Here is a 14729-nt window from a genome sequence, read left to right on the forward strand (position 1 = left end):
CTCCCGGCAGAACAAATTCCTTTAATAAACAGTCAGAGATACTGCTGAAAATTTAAGATAAAGGAACTTAAACATCCATGAATAGAAAAACGAAAAAGTTTCGGGGAAAAAAGGACTTTTTAATCACAGAGCTGTAGTTAACAGAGTAAAGTAATATTGAAAAACTAATGAGCATAAACAACAACTTTCATATTTTACGGGGAATTTTAAAGTCCTGAAGGAATTTGAAAGGACAGAGAAAACAGATTGAAACCATCCTGGCTGTAAACTCAAAGTATCAGTGTACTGTGGTAGAAAGGACGTATGTGTTGAAGTTATGAGATTTTTAAGTTAAAACCTGGCTTTTAAACATTAACAGGGGTATGATACTCAAGTCTTAATGCTCTCATTTGTAACGTTAACAATTATTACCCATTTGTTTTCAAATTTTAATAAGGTAACTTAACTAAATTGCCTGAGACAGAATTTCAAAATGCCTTTCAAAGATCATAGCTATATATTGCTATGAACATGCAGATAGTGAAAAATTGTTTGGTTTTAGTTTTTAATATTGCTGGTTGCTGTCATAATGTTCTGATCCTTGAAAAAAACATGTACACTGGGTTTTCTCGGATGTTAGATGCAATTCCATGAGAAATACTATAGTTATTTGAATATATCACATATAATGCTAGTAAGACCTTGCTTGTATATCACATTTTACAATACTTAAGGGGCACTTTTCTTTGTTTAATTTGATCTACAAAGGGCAGCCATTATTTCCCTCTCTAAAAATTCAGAAATGGATACATCCATTAAGGAACACTGACATTTTCAAGTTGGGAGACAATTTAAATATGTGTTAGATTGTCCCAGTGTCTATCTCTGGCTTACAATGTGTTTCAGGATAGTGAGATAAAGGCTGTGGTTGGATAGTATTATGGAGAGAAAGTCCCTAGTATCTAAGATCTTTCTGAATATAAGACAATAGATGCCCTTCTGAAAAATGGAGTTAGAACAGGAGAGCAAAGTGCAATCACTCTGAGACATAGCAGTTTTACAATGGCTCTCTGAAAACTGGAGGCAGTGCAGTTTTAATGCCCAGAAATGAAGCAGAGGAAATCTGGAGCAAAGAAAATGGCATGATCAGTCAACAGCTGGTGAGAAAAAGGAAAGCTGTGTCTCCCAAGTGTGAAACCTAAGAGCTAAGGTGGAAAAAATGAAAAAAAAAAAAAATCTGTAGAATATTGTCAGTGGAAAAAAATCACAAAGCCATGAAGAATGGAAAATTATAATTCTGCCTTTAAAATATTTGAAACAAGTTGAGAACTGGTCAAAATCTCATCAAAGTCCAGACCTAGCCTCACAGCAAGTTAGATTCATTCAGCCGCTGCATTGACAATCTGAAGTAAGAATGGTTCTATACTTCTTTGGAAGACAAATACTATTTTCTTTAGGTCCCTACCATTTCTTTCACATGTTATCTTTAGCATATAGTTGCAAACAATGAGACAAATAAAAAGGATAAAAAATGTAACTTATCATTAAGATAAAGAAAATTGTGGTATATGTACACCATGTACACCATGGAATATTATACAGCCTTAAAGAAAGATGGAAACTTTACCTCTTTCATGTTTACATGGATGGAGCTGGAACATACTCTTCTTAGTAAAGTATCTCAAGAATGGAAGAAAAAGTATCCAATGTACTCAGCCCTACTATGAAACTAATATGAAAGCTATAACCCAGTTATAACCTAAGAATAGGGAGTAGGGAGAGAGGGAGTGGAGGAAGGGGGAAGGATGGGCGGAGGGAGGGTGATTGGTGGGATTACACCTGCGGTGCATCTTACAAGGGCACATGTGAAACTTAGTAAATGTCTTAACACAATAACTAAGAAAATGCCAGGAAGGCTATGTTAACCAGTGTGATGAAATGTGTCAAACCGTCTATAAAACCAGTGTATGGTGCCCCCATGATCGCATTAATGTACACAGCTATGATTTAATAATAATAATAATAAAAAGAAGAGTCAATAGAAGTAGGACCAGATATGGCTCAGATGTGAGAATCATCAAACGATATGATTTTAACATGAATATGACAAGTTAACAGATATACTAGGAGAGAAAAACAACAAGCATAAAGAGTTACATAATTTCCTGTTCTTTAACACATTCATAAAAAATACTAACATAAAAACATTAGACATGGAAAACCCAATATCATAAAGAAAAGGCTCATTTGGTGGGCTAAAGAACAAAGAGGGCATAAAAGGAGAAAGGGCCAGTGAAGTTCAAGACCAGTAAGTAGAAATTAACTAAACTCAAGCACAAAAAGAGAAAAAAAAAATAAATTTTATATATAACATTGGTGAGACAAAATGAAATGGTTTGGTATGCATGTAATGGGATTTTCAGATAAAGAGTGAAAAGGAAATAGGCTGTACATACTATCTTATAGGAGCACCTGAAAACTTTCCAAATTGAAAAGATAGCAAAGCAAAGATCCAAGAAGCACAGAAAACCCAAGCAAAATAAATACAAGGAAAATCATACCCAGAAAGAGCTTAATCAATTTGAAGAAAGAAGCAAGATACAGAAAAAAGTTTTCAAAGTTGCCAAAGAGGAAAATTAAAAGACAGCTTAAATAATAAAAATGACTGCTAAAAAGCCATGGTGAATATAAGATAAGTGAACTTCAAGTTTAAAGAGCTGAAAAATAAAAGAGAATGTTGAGCCTTAAATTTATCTGGTGAAATTATCTTTCCTGTAAACATAAAGTAACTAAATTTTAAGACAGAAAAACACTTCAGTTGATCCTTGAACAAGAAGGGTTTGGACTGCATGGGTCCACTTATACGTGGTTGGTTTTCATAAATAAATTGGAAAAAAATTAGGATATTTTAAAATATTTGAAAATAACAGTTGAAGCACATAATGTAGATATAATAAAAAATTAAGAAGGATATGCAAATACTAGTCAATTTTATCATTTACTATCATAAAATAAACAGAAATTTACCAAAATCTCTTCACATAAAACAAAAAATTATATACTATACATAGGACCATCTACAGTCAAGAGAAATGTAAACAGATATAAAGATGCAACATTAAACAATAACTGCATAAAATTAACTATAGTACATACTGCGCTGCTGTAACAGCTCCATAGCTAAAAGGTCGAATTGCTTGATATGTACCATAGACAGAGATCTGCAGCTGGGTCTGCCCACCACTCACCATTTCAAGAAAAATGAATCCAGCTGAAGACCACCGCAAAAAAAAGAAAAGAAAATTTGTCACATCATTGCTGCAGCTATGCAAGCAGACATGAAAACCTCATACTTTTTGAAAAATACTTTTTTGTGTGAGTGCGGCTGGGTTTCTGATGAAACCTTAGCTACAACCTTATCTACAAAGCTGCCCTTATCTACAAAGCTGCTAATCCCCAACTCTTCAATGGAAAAGGTAAACATCAGCTGCTGGGCTTTTGGTTGTATGTACAATAAGAAGACCTGGATAACAAAATATATTTGCTTTTTTGTATTTCTTTCATTAATGCTTTGTCCCTGATGCCAGGAAGTACTTCGACCAGCAAGGGATTACCCTTTAAAGTTCTTTTACATGTACTATCAAACAAGGCTTCTGGTCACCCAGAACCTCACAAGTTCAACACTGAAGGCATCAGAGTGGGCTACTTGCGCCCAAACATAAGGTCTCCAATTCTACCTTCAGATTATAAGGACCCCTGAGGCTCATCACACTTGGTTCTCTATGGAGAGAATTGCCAACACTATGGATGAGAACCCAAGAGAGAGAACATCATGAAAGTTTGGAAGGATTACACTACTAACGATGTCCTTGTTGTTATAGAAAAAAAGTTATAAAAACTATCAACCCCCAAAAAGTAAGTTCTTGCTGGAGTAAACTCTGTTCAGATGTTGTGTGTGACTTTATAGGATTTACAATAGAGCCAAGTAAGAAAATCATAAAAGAGATTGTGGAGATGACCAAAAAGATGGGGGTGAAGGATTTAAAAATATGGACTTTGGAGAAATTCAGGAGCTATTTGATGCCATGTGAGAGGAATTAACAGAGGATGACTTGATGGAGATGACTTCTGAACCAGTGGATGACAATGAAAAAGAGGATATAGAAGCAGCAAGGCCATGAAACAAATTGGCATTGGACAATCTGATCACTTAAGGCTGTATCCAATTTATTTTACAATATGTTCCCACTGATATTATAGGACCTGAATTTAAAACAAAATGGTAGAAGGATAGGTAATATATAGAAACATTTTTAGACAAATGAAAAAGCAAAAGTATCAGAGAGAAATTACAATGCCATGTACTTGCACGAAGTTACACCAGAGGTGCCAATCTCTCCTGTCTTCCCTCTACCTCCTCCACACTGTCTGCTCTGCCCCACCTCTAAGACAGCACCACCAACACCCTGTTCCTCTACTTCTTGGCCTAGTCAACATGAAGATGACAAGGAGGAAGACCTTTACGATGATCCATTTCCACTCAATGAATAGTAAATTCAGAAGATGCCAGAAAATGTATACACCTACATTTTAAGAAAGCAAAAAACTGTATCCAATTTGTAATTCCCTATTCATGTTTGACTTCTGCAATTACAAGAGGTACTCGACTTGACTTGCATTCATCTTTTTTCTGGGCATACAGTGAGTATTGCCATTTTAATACAGTTTTTCCCTTTCTTAAAATGCGTATGCATTTTTGGGCACTTTATGTATATTTTATCTTGGTACAATTTCCTTAAAAACATTTCCCTTTCTTTAGCTTGTTTTATAAAAAGAATACAAGAAATAATACATGTGACATCCAAAATATGTATTAATCAACTGTTGATGTTGTTGGAAGACTTCCTGTCAACAGTATACTGTTAGTATTAAGATTTGAGGAGTTAAAAGTTATATCTGGACTTTGGACTGTGGGATATCAGCACCTCCACCTCCCATGATGCTTGTGGGTCACCTACAGCTATAGTTGATTCCCAGCATAATTATACTACATGAAAAATATTTTATATATGTGAGTACACACACACATGTATATGTGCATCTGCGTGTCTGTGTCTCTACATTTATATACACACCCACTTCTTGTCAAGATCTTATATCCAAAACATGTAAGACTTCCAGAAAATCACCCATAGAAAGGAAAAGAAACAGTTAAATAGGCAAAAACTTGGAATTGATATCTTACCAAAGAAGGTATAAGTGGTCATTAAATCATTCAAATTTGTTCAATAGCCTCAGTCACCAGGCAAAATTAAACTAAAACTGGAGCAAGATACTATTTTATTCCTGCTATAAACATTCAAATTACAAAGTGTGAACGTTTGTCTGATTTGATTTTGGATGATTTCCGGTTTTATCATCCCCGTCTCAGGCCCACACCTGAGCAAGCGGATAAGAAAGTCTGTTAATAACTTTTGTGACGCTGTTTCAAACCACATAGGAACCCTCACTCCAGCTGAGGCCCCGCTAGACACCAAGTCTTAAGCCTGGCACCCTTCTCTACTGTCTTGAACCATTTTTGGAAGCGACTGGGAGCCTGGTGTGCTCTCCCTGGGGAGTCTGAAGATGTCAGTAATAAAACTTTTCACACATTTTTATTGTGGTGTCACCAGTCTTAATGTCTGACCTAAATTTTGGATGGGGAGGGTCAATCTCACACCTCTAGTTTTACTATGACACAAGCAATGTCAAATGTCAAACAAGCAGAAACCGGACGCTCTTTAGTCTTGCTGAGTGTGTGACATTGGATGAACATTACGGTAAAAGTGTTGGCAGTTTTTCATAAATTTACACAAGCGCCTTCCTTTTTCCTCCCTCCTAGATATTTTTCCAAGAGAAATGAAAATAGCTGCCCCAAAAGACTTATACAAGAATGTTCATAGAAAGCTTTTCATTACAATCTCTAACTGGAAAGAACTTGAACGTTCACCGATAGTGTAATAGATGAACAAATTCTGATATGTTCATGGAATTGAACACTAATACAACGAGTAAAGATACACACAAACACTTGGAAAGGTTTCAAAAATGCTATTTAGAGATCAAGAAATTAGACATAAAAATACATATTGTGCAATTCACTTTATTTGAAGACCGAGAAGAGGCAGTGCAGAAATCAGAAAGTGGGTGCAGGCAGCTGGAATTGCCTGGAAAGGGTCCAAGAAAATTTTTGGCACAGTGGAAATTTCTGTATCTTGTGTCTTTTGAGGTTCCATGAGAATATAGGATTTCAACACACGTTCATCTGAATATTTAGCATCTGCATAGTTTTCCATATATCGATATCAATTTGACCTTAATTTAAAACGGTGTACAAAAAGCCAAACATAATACATATAAGGGCCATTAATATATTAAGTTTGCTAACAGGTACTTTTTTACATTACACATGTTCCGTTGCTTCAAAGTCATCGCATAGCAGAGGACCTAATGCTGTGAGGTAAGAATTTCATTAAAAGGCCCATTTGCCATCTGAAGATACTGGGCTCAGACATGCAAATCCCTTCCTCAGTTTGTGCACCTCAGTGGCATAGCTGGAAGAGAATCCTCCCTCGACTTCAATGACAAAAGGCTCCCTCTTGTGGGAAGTGTATGTATCATGGGATAATTTCTGGATACGTCTGTATCCTTGAGAGTTGATGAGCGAAGGCGGTGAGTTCTGTCCACAGAAGCTTGAACTGTATGAGTGCTCTTGAATATAATGGTCACAACCTGAGATGTATGATTTTGAAAGCTGAAGACTTTCTGAAAGTCTCTTCACTAAATAGCCAGCAAGTATCAGCTTGAAAAGGGCTAATGGAGTATTAGAATATGGGGCAATGATTTATATGACAAGTCCCTTAAGTATTAAAAAGCTGACAATTCACATCTAAGAAGCCACATACATAGAGCTCCTCTATGCTGCCATGAGGATGCTGACAAAATACTTTTAATTATAGTATACAATCATCACAAAGAAAATAGATAGCTTTCAGCTGCTGAGTTTCCTTTCAATGAACTGATTAAAATGCACCGAGGGAGATAGGACCCAGCTGTTCTTGCCATTAACTGATAAGCTGTATCTAATAATCTTTTCTGATTGCTGATTATGGGAAAATGCAAATAACAGGAAAAGAGCAATATCTGAACAGGAAAATATAAACAGCACCTCCTATAAGCTGCGTCTTTCCAGAAGTCATCTTTCTTTACCTTTTAATTTTCGTACGTATTTTCCCTGCAGTGTGTCACTCTATGCTCTGTCTTCTTATTCACTGTGAAAAAACAAATTGCAACAGTAATGGCAGGCATGCTCTTTGAATTAAGTCTGTAAGGAGTGTTGATTTAAAATGGAATTGTTAAATAATATCAATTTTGTCTCTGATGCCTCCTGTGTCTTTTTCATAGACTATTTTTATTCTGAGTTTTTAAATAGAAGTTAATTCTTACTCAGAATTTGTGAGAATGGGTAAGAGCTGTTTTCCTTGCCTCTAGCCTCTCTACGATTCTGTCCATCCTTTGAAGACTGCTACATTGATATTTCCAGGACATATGTATCCCCATGCCTCCCCTCTGCCCAAACACTTACAATAGGTCCAAATCTTACAGGATAATTTATAGAATCATAGAATTCTGGAAAATGAGAATGGAAAGGTACTTAGTACTCAGATAGGCTGAGAGTCAGCAAACTGTTCTGTAAAGAAACAGAAGGTAACGATTTCAGGCTTTGTCTGCAAAAGCACCTGCGGACAGTGGGCATGACCGTGTTCCACTAAGGCCTATTCACAAAAACAGACAATAGTTCAAATTACAACTGTGGAACGTACTTTGGTGAGTCCTGAAATAGTATAACAAAATACAGTCTGACACAGAGTTGAGCTTTTAGATTCTAGAGATTATTTATATCTTTTTCTCGAAACATGACTGTCAAAGTTCCTAAGTTGCCAAAAAGTATGTAGCTTGTCCACACAATGTAAAAGCATTCAAGGACATAACTTCCTTTATGGTAGTAATCAAAACTCGTCAATGCTGACAGGACCAAATACAGGTATAAGCAATAAATAAATATTGTCTATTTTACAAAATAAACTCCGGGTCACCTTATAATTTATGAATATGATGTTAAAATACTTGCTATACTTCATTGATAGAAGATGGCATCCTTTTTGATCAGAACTTTCTCTTTGGAAAGAACCATCTGAGCTGGCCGATATAACATACTGTAATGATGGTGTTCTGTGCCCACCCTTGAACAGAGAGTTATCTAACTGGATATTCCATAGTGATTTTCTACCCAACATGTGTAAATTATAACTTTTCCTCACACATGTTCCCTATTCATCTGGTATAAGGATATTTACTGAACGGGGACAGGCACCGAGGTTCATGCCTGTAACCCCAATGTTTTGGAAGGCTGAGACGGCAGGATCACTTGTGGCCAGGAATGTGAGACCATCCCGGCCAAAATAATGAGAACCTGTCTCTACAAATTTTTTTTTTTAAATATATGTACTGAACCAATATATGAAAAGGGGCAGAAATTGGTAATAGAGGTCTATTTACATTGTTTGTTTTCTTTTATCCCAAGGAAAAGTGGTGATCTTTCTAGAATTGTCTGTAATAGCCTTTTGCCAAATTCAAGAAGACAAAATTACTTCTTTCCTCCTCACAGAAGCAAGCAATAGAATTTGAGGTAAGAACAAGGGAAATTGGTACGCATGATTCACTCCTCTTTTCTCTGCTAGAAGTACACAGTTCCTTGTTTCATAAGAGAATGGTGACCTCAGAAAGGTCACCAACAATCCACCTATCACATGTTCTTTTGTGATATGATCTTGTCTCTCCTTTTATCAAGAGGAAGAGTTTTCTCTTTCTTTGAATCTGATTTGGCTCTATGACTTACTTTGAGGAATGTAGTGCAACAGAAGAGTTACCATGTAACTTCTAGGCCTAGGCCTTAAGAAGCCTTGCAGCTTCCCTGTCACCCTGGGAGCCCTGTGCCATCATGTTGAGAATCACACTGGCATTAACACTGGAGTTAGATGACATCTCAAAGTGTTTTGGATTTGCATTCTCTAATAATTAGAGACGACAAGCATTTGTCATGTGTTTGTTGGCCGTTCATCTATCTTCAGGAGAAAAGATTCTATTCAGCTCTCTTGCCCAGATTTTAGTGGAGACGTTTGATTTTTGTTGTTGTTGTTGGTGGTGGTTTGCTTGTGTTCTTTGTGGGTTTTGGTTAGTAGCCCTTTGTGATATTTGTAGCATGCAAATATCTTCTACCATTCTGAAGACTGTCTCTTTGATTTGTTGATTCGCTCATATTAATCTGATGAGATAAAAAAAGAATCACATTGCCTTGCTGGGGAGACTATGCGGGAAGAGAGGCTTCAAGTTATTCCTGCCCTCTTAGCTAAAGTACCTTATTATTACGATCACTTTAGATCATCCGACCCTTGTTGAACCTTCAGGCAACTGCAACAGCAGCAGTGACCTCAGGTTAGACAATAAGTCAGTGGTAGTGATTTCAAGTTTGGGAGTAATTTGCATGCAGTAGAATTAATAAAAATAGCTTATATACTTTCTTTGAAAGGAGTGAATAAAAGAATACTTTTAATTTCATCGCACTAAAAAGGCAGTGAATTGAGCTGCCGCTGTATGTTTGCCTCTACACTTCATCGTGTATGCAAATCGTAATAAACACCAGCATCTTGCTTTATATTTTCAGTCAATGTATCTATTTATGCAACTCTAGCAATTCAGAGAACTTAGCATATACAGAAAATGAAATTAACAATTCTGTTTCCTGGCTTTTTACAATTTGCAAAGAAATTTTGTAATCAGCATCTCATTTCTACCTTAAAATGAATCAGTAAGATTTACAGAATAAGCATTGTGCCCCACATTGTATAGGCTATTCCAGGGCTCAGAAGGTTAAGAATTGTGCCTTTCTCTACAGCACAAATAAGAATCAACATTGTTAAGATTTAAAACTACTCTTTAGTTCAATTTCTTTGTTCTTATTATTATTTTCTAGGTTTTAAGCTAGTTTTGTTTAAGACAAACAGAAAGATGTATTTAGTAAATAACCAAATCCTATTTCCGAAGCTAGTGATGTATAACAACAAATGTTTGCCAGTGTCCAAGCTTAAAAAGTAAAGATAGCACAAAGGTCTATTTTCACTGATCTGCGGGTAAACTGAAACTTGTAAAATGGTGAACAAAATGCCTATCCTGTAGTAAATGCTAAATTACCACCATCAAATTCTAAAAGCATAGGGATTATTCTCCTTGCTATTATCTATTCTATGCTATAATTATAAATAGGATTCCCCCAAATACATACAAACATATTGATCATGAGTTCAGGGCCCACATAATCTTTGTTTTCAACTTTCAAAATTAAAATCACATTTTGGTACATAAAAATACTGCACATATTTTTGTGCCTTTAGCACCTTCGTATTTTCAAGTCATCTTCACTTATCTTTCCCATAAATCAGAAAGTGAATGCATGTATTTAATTACTTTTACGACAATTTTAAAATATGGGCAGAGATGATCAGAATTTTTCTATAACAGGTTTAATTTTAAGTGAGAAAAAACTTCTACTTCATAAATTTGTCATGATACATATTAATGTTCTTATATAGAAGAATTTTTGGGTTTCTGATTGTGAACTTTCTTAGAATCAGGCTTTTAATTATTTAATAGTTAATAATTACAGGTAGATTTTCTTCTTGGGATTCTCACTAGAAGATTTTTGTCACATTTCTACATTTTTGCTCATCCATTTCTATGGTACATGCCTGATCTGATAGGGCAGTGGCTTTGTAACTAAATCTTTTCAACTCCCCTCTGGTCTTCCCTTTCTATTCGGTATCTGAGCTCCTTTTGCCATCATATGAATCCTTCTATTATTTACATTCAGATTTGTTTACTGAATTAACCTGGTCTTTCTTGTAGAACTGAAATCCCCTACAATTAGAATATTTAATGGAAAAGGGAGAGGGGGAAGAGAGAGTCTGAGAAGTTATTTTCTGATTGGTTTTATGATTTTCAGTTTGGTTTCTACTTCCAATTTACCTGGCTTGGAATAGAGTGCAGCCAACCATGGCTGTGCCTGAGATAAGAGGCATCATTTGGATTCCTGCTGTCCTTTCATCTTGCTGTTGCTGACATCACTTGGTCCTGTTACCGAAGGTTATTCTGACAATTCATTCTCTGCCTTCTAAGTGAGACAAGCTAAGAGTGTGCCCTGAATACATTTTTTAAAGAGCCATACTAAAAAAAAAAAAATACTAATTTTTTAAACAGAGAATTTTGGTTTCTTTCTACCTGATATAGTTTTCCATGAAATACAATTTTGCAATAGAATACTTGCTTGAAGTAAACTTCATAATGCAAATATGGGACAAATATTAAAGGTCAAAACATCTTGATTAGATATTTTAGTTGAAGAGAAGATGATGGTTCCCTGAAATGAAAAATGTTTAACATCAATTTTGAGCATTTACTATAATGTCTAAAATTCTTTTGCCCTGATAAACATGTTGAAACAATTATACTGAGAGTTATAAGTCATTGTAAGCTCATGATAGCGGAGTAGAAGCCTTATTAGGAAGTCACAATCACCCATTTCAACTTTACCTCAACCTCAGTAAGTTCAAAAATCTTAAAAGTCAATAGACTCAGTGTAGGTGTGGGAGAGGGATCATTTTCCTCTTTATACTTAGTAAATGTAAACACCAAAGAATGGGGGAAAGATAAACAAATAAGAAATAAACTGCTTTCATTTATTAGTACAATCAAGACAAGAAGTCAAGTGTCTCTGCGTGAGCTTATACAAAACAGACCCTGCAGCCAGATCAACCCAGACCTATGTCTCAGGTATGGAACACTGGAAGAGCTCCATAACCTTCTTCTGACTCAGTTTTCTCATTTGTAGAAGAGAGGTAATGAGAGATTGTTTTTTCACATCCTTACTGTGGCCATGAGATTAATTGATTTTATTTAAAACCTAGTCTTTGTCATATGGTAAGCCCTGTTTAGATATATGACATGTCTTTATCATATAAATTATACATGTTGGACAAAGATGCAGCTCTAGGTCTGGTCTGGGGATGTCTGAGCTGCAGCTGCTGGAGAAGAGTGACTGGAATATCTACATTTCCAGTTCTGTGCCTGATAGAGTTTTGATTCATCATGGATAATCTATCATCAGAAGAAATTCAGCTGAAGGCTCACAGGGTTACTTATGAATTTCTGGAAAATACAAGAAGAATCTTGGGTTTAATCATTGAGTCTCAGGATGCAGGGATGAAGACTATCACTAGGCTGGATGAACAAGGGCAACAGCTAACTTACATAGAAGAAGGCAGGGACCAAATAAGGTCATGAGAGAGGCAGAGAAGACTTTAGAACTCAGCAAGTGCTGTGGCCCTTGTGTCTACCTGTGTAATAGAACTAAGAACTTGGAGTGCAGTAAGTTCTATCAGACAATCTGGGGAGTTGGTGGAGACAATTGCTTAGCAATATAATAACTGAGCAGCCCGGCTGGGTAACACATGGTCAGCCTCAGCCACTGATAGCAGGAGCAGCCAGTGGAGGATACATTAAATGTATAACTAATGATGCCAGAGAAGATGATGTGGAAGAGAAGCTTACTCAAGTGGGCAACATCCTGGGAAAGCTAAAATATGGCCTAGGACATGGGCACTGAGATTGGAGCTCAAAATCGACAAATAGAATGGATCACAGACAAGGCTGATGCCAACAAAGATTGTACTGACATTGCCAATGCCAGAGCAAAGAAACTTGTTGTAAAATTTTGTAAACTAAGATTTTGAACACCAATATGGATGAAATATCAATATGGATGTGTTTGAAACATTTTGGCTAAAAAAATAAATAGGAGAAGTAAAACAAATGAATACAATTGTGAAGCCGATGATTGTTGGGCCCAGATAAATTACTGCAATTATCCAGTAAGGGAGTATGGAATAAAAGAAGATAGTTTAGGACAATCCTTGAGAAATTCTGATGCTTTTGAAGCCAAGTACTGAAGGTGAAAAGGGTGAAGGAGAGTGACAAATAGCACTCTCTTTCAAAGCTGCAGAAAGAAAGCCAGAAAAATCTACTGAGTTGATAAGCAAGGCAAAATGGGCAATGGAGAGGATGTATTATAATCTCAGAAGGACCTGAGGCTTACAGGCAGCTGTCTAGGAATTGGCTTTGGCCCATACAGCGTTACTCTTCTGAGGAATGAGAAACCAATGAGCTTTTCTCCTTCAGCTGGGACCAACAAAAGGCAGGTGAACAAAAAATTGAAGATTATTAAAGGCAGCTGGAATAAATTCTTCTGTAATCTTGGAATGCTTAAAAGGCAAAATGCGTGGAAGGAAATAGACCTGCTTCAAACAAAAAGGGATTTTCTTCCTCAAGACATTTCAAAGTGAGTGATGTTAATTCACAACATATCACATCTTGTGGAATGCAGGTAAAATAGTACTTATAAAATAATAGAGTCCTGGGTGGCGCCTGTGGCTCAGTGAGTAGGGCGCCAGCCCCATGTGCCGAGGGTGGTGGGTTCAAGCCCAGCCCCGGCCAGCCTGCAACAAAAAAAATAGCCAGGCGTTGTGGTGGGCGCCTGTAGTCCCAGCTGCTCGGGAGGCTGAGGCAAGAGAATCGCGTAAGCCCAAGAGTTAGAGGTTGCTGTGAGCCGTGTGACGCCACGGCACGCTACCCGAGGGCGGTACAGTGAGACTCTGTCTCTACAAAAAAAAAGAAAAAGAAAACCCCTGAATCTGTAGTATGGACATTTTAACCTTGTTTGTTCTACCAATCCATGAGCATGATTTTCCATTTGTGTCACTGTGACTTCTTCCTTAGTTTTTTCCAATTCCCTTGTAGAGATCTTTTACCGCTTTGGTTAAGTAAATTCCTAGGTGTTTTATTTTCTTTGTAGCTATGATAACTGGTATTGAGTCTTGGATTTGATTTTGATTAGTTTATAGAAATGCTACTGGTTTGTATACATTGATTTTGTAATCTGACACTTTGCTAAATTTGTTTGTCCAATAAATTTATTTCCAGCATCTCTTAGTGGAGCCTGTGGAGTTTTCTAGATATAAGATTACATCTTCAGCATAAAGCAATAGTATATTGCTCTTACAGGTAATGATTTAAACTTTTCCCCATTTAGTATGATGTTGTCTGTGGGTTTGCCATATATGGATTTCATACGTTTAAGATATTTTCTTTCTTTTTTTTTTATTAAACCATAGCTGTGTACATTAGTATGATCGTGGGGCACCATACACTTGGTTCATATATCGTTTGACACATTTTCATCACATTAGTTAACATAGCTTTTGTAGCATTTTCTTAGTTATTTTGCTAAGACCTTTACATTCCACATTTACTAGGATTCACATATACCCTTGTAAGATGCACGGCAGGTGTAATCCCATTAGTCCCCCTTCTTCTCCCTCCCCTCCCTTTCCCCTTTCTCCCTATTCTTAGGTTGTAACTGGGTTATAGCTTTCATGTGAAGGTCCTACATTAGTTTCATAATAAGGGTGAGTACATTGGGTACTTTTTCTTCCATTCTTGAGACACTTTACTAAGAAGAATATGAATATGTTCCAGCTCCATCCATGTAAACATGAAAGAGGTAAAGTCTCCATCTTTCTTTAAGGCTGCATAATATTCCA

The 14729-nt window shown here is 36.5% G+C and overlaps 1 pseudogene; it reads left to right on the forward strand.

Annotated features, from left to right (window-relative positions):
• The first annotated feature begins 12219 nt into the window (after nt 1-12219).
• LOC128584260 (synaptosomal-associated protein 23-like) lies at nt 12220-12863 on the forward strand (annotated as a pseudogene).
• Nucleotides 12864-14729: the final 1866 nt, after the last annotated feature.

Source organism: Nycticebus coucang, chromosome 4 (genome assembly GCF_027406575.1).
Source record: "Nycticebus coucang isolate mNycCou1 chromosome 4, mNycCou1.pri, whole genome shotgun sequence".
In the NCBI taxonomy this organism is placed as follows: domain Eukaryota; kingdom Metazoa; phylum Chordata; class Mammalia; order Primates; family Lorisidae; genus Nycticebus; species Nycticebus coucang.